At 44.5% G+C, this 3,177-nt stretch overlaps 1 long non-coding RNA gene across 1 annotated transcript; it reads right to left on the bottom strand.

The window, feature by feature from the left end:
* Nucleotides 1-855: 855 nt before the first annotated feature.
* LOC106652899 lies at nt 856-1,217 on the bottom strand. Its single transcript, XR_001339392.1, has 2 exons — nt 1,158-1,217; nt 856-1,086 (listed from the first exon to the last, which is right to left on the bottom strand). It is a non-coding gene; the product is annotated as an uncharacterized LOC106652899 (long non-coding RNA).
* Nucleotides 1,218-3,177: the final 1,960 nt, after the last annotated feature.

Raw genomic sequence — 3,177 nt, 5'->3', positions numbered from 1 at the left:
AAGTGGGAGGAGAAAGAGGAGGAGAGTAAAGAAAAGAGTATACAGCTCCGCTCGGAGAGATAGAGAATCAGTGGCAGCAGCAGCAGCGATGGGATATATAAAGTAGCTATGCGCCTCGGCACGTCGGGAGGGTTATACCACTGCGGGTGCTGCGGGTTATACCAGTGGCTGCGCCGCGTGCGTGCAGCCGCACACCACCGCCGCCGCACTATCACCGCCGCTGCCTGTCGCGCGCGCGCGATCTGCCATGCCTTACTTCTATACGTATACACCGGATACAATACCCCGTATATCCGAAGCAGATCGTTTCGCGCACTTTCTTCGCAGGGCCGGAGATTCCGCCCACCCGAAAAAAAACGTCTTGCGAGAGTCTTCGTGCTTATACGTACGCAACCCCCGGATAGCTAACGTCTTCTTCTTGCTTCTTTTTCTTTTTCTCTCTTTCCTTCCTTTTCGTGTTTCCGCGCGACGCACTCGTATCGATGCACACGATGGAGATGATCATCTCGAGGCTAAATTCTACACCGAGCGAGAGAGGAAAGCGAGAGGGTGCGCGTGCGTTCGTGGGCAGCCTTGAACGGAGCTCGATTTCGCTTCAATAAGTCTCTCTGTCCTGCCCTGCTGATTTTGCCTCAAACGGACACTGATCTTCGGGGGGATTTAACATTTTACGCTCGTACACTTTTCAGCGGCTATAAATTCTTTAATTCAAGATACATATAGGATATATATTACACAGTGAGCCAATCGAAGGCCAGTGGGTCAGTCGAGCCTGATTCTCGAGGACTTAACTTTGCGCGCGCTTTATACACATCGAGAGGATCGGTGAATCGATGGCTTATTCCGCGCGTTTGATTCCAAGCCGATTCGTTTTTATAATCTCTTTATATAAAATTTGAACATCGATTATACATGTTATCTTTCATAAAATGTAACAACGTAAATAAAAATCGGAGCTTAATAACTATCATTTGTGCTTTGGATTTGAAGAACGTAAAGTCGTCGAGAACTACGGTTCGAACGGTAGATCCTTGGTCCGGCGTTGCTGTCCTTCAACGGCATTACTGGCAAACAGTATCAGGCAACCTGAGGTCAACGTATGAATTTTTGTTTAAATGTGAATATCTCAATTGCATAGAATAAATAAATATTATTACCAGCCACGAGCAGTACAAATAGTGACGGAGATTTGAACATTTTTCTGATTGTGATTTATAAAACTTTGCAATTGCCAATTGAGCGAGCTGATTTTATACCATGGTCAAGGTTAGATACTGCTCGTAAAAATTTAGTATCGTAATTTTTCAATTAAAATTTACGACAAGCTCGCGATTAGACTGGATACATGATTACGTATAAAATTGTTTAATCGACAAAGCCAATTTGCAGTAGTATATAAAACGAGCTTTGCCGCTATTCTAAATATGCAAATCCAATTAAAGTCAAATGTATATGAAAAGTGAAAAAAAAGGGTTTTCGTGAATCTAAACTCCCAAAAACATCAGGATTCAGCCAAAACCTCAAATTTGTTTACATTTTTTTCCCCTCGAAGCTAGTAACTACCTCTAAACTATGGCATTTTTCTTCCCCAATCTTCAAACAATATTCACGGTACGCGAGCTTATAGCGCAGCAGTTTATGCACATGCACGCGCGTTGCGGAGTTTAACCAGTTTCGATGCGGCGCGTTCGGATTTTCCATCGCTAAATTCCGAACGTTTGCTCGGCCACCACCGCGCCGGTACTTATCGTTCTTACGATTTTTATTGCGCCGCCCAAGTCCATTTACGTATATATGTATATGCCGCGTAACGACGCATGACTACTATTTCCCAATACAGCGCGGAGCATGCGGCGAGATATCGGCTTCGCAATATAAGCTAAGCGATTGTTCCGTATATATGCGTATATAGATTGGCGTTTGTATCGAAGGCTTTTCTCCATGACGTATACGTATGGCGATGAAGGAAGGAAACTACCGAGCTGTAGTATACGTGTAAGCTTCGTCTACTTCGGTATTTGTTTGGGTAAATGATTTTTTGTTTGAAGATTATTACTGATTTTTTGTTCCTGTAAAATAGTTGAAGAGGATAAAGAGCAAAACCACAAATTATTAACAATCGCAATTAATTAAATTACGTACATGCGCAAACGCCTCGAAGTGCCTCGCCACATATGCATATAAACGACTCCAACGTACATCGCAGTATACAGCAAAGCTCGTGTGTGTCGATTCAGAAAACCCATATATGGAATAAAACGGCGCGGGATCACGCAGCTCCCGAGCAAACGATTGAGATAGAGTGAGGGGAAAAAGCCTCTTAACAGAGAAAGAGAATCCCTCTCTCTCTCTTTTCTTCCTATTCTTTTCGATTTTCTCTGCATCGATGGCTTTTTTATACGTTTGCGTGCACTGATATACATGTATTGGCTCGAGGATGCGTGTCTCTTCTTAGCCTTGGCGCCTATAATACCGATGCCTCTTTCGCCGCCGGCGGCAGCAGCGGCAGCAGCACACGAGCCCGCATATATATAGGCGATTGTTCGGGCTTACGTATGTAGGGGGGCTGTTTCGGCCCCGTTTACGAAATCGATGTCTTAAGTACCCCCGATGCCTATAGGCGCTATATAGGCGATTTTCCGGATCTCTTTCTCTCTTTGCTATATATATACCATTGTACATCGGCTATTTGGCGCGCGCATCCGAATAATTGGAGGCTACCTCATGGCGTATTCATGAAAATTTCGTTCCGTACACGTATATATACGTACTACTTATTTCGCATGGAATCCATTCTTGTTTGGCTTGATCTTCAAATAGGATCTCTCTCTGTCTCGTCTCTTTGAATGCGCGCAATAATGCGTATATATACTCGCGCGCCAGAGACGTATACCAGAGACAAGGTAATGGGCAGATTTACCTACAGGTATATCATTGTGCCTTAGTGCAATTGAGAGCTATAGCAGCTCCGAGAGCAAATTGACGCGTTGACGCAGTCGATCCATTTATCTCTCCGTATATATACAGCAGCTATAGCCGCGCCCTGCGACTATGTGATCATCGTCTCCGCACACTCGAGGCACACATTATTACCCGACTAATAGCTCGGAGCTATTTTTACGCGACTCCGATCGAGGTCTCGAATTGCACTTGCGCCGATTAGAGAAAACGCACATG

This window comes from Trichogramma pretiosum, unplaced genomic scaffold (genome assembly GCF_000599845.2).
Source record: "Trichogramma pretiosum strain Unisexual culture from Peru unplaced genomic scaffold, Tpre_2.0 scaffold3, whole genome shotgun sequence".
Classification (NCBI taxonomy): Eukaryota; Metazoa; Arthropoda; class Insecta; order Hymenoptera; family Trichogrammatidae; genus Trichogramma; species Trichogramma pretiosum.
The sequence above is the reverse complement of the archived record's forward strand: the minus strand, read 5'-3'. Positions and strand labels throughout refer to the sequence as shown.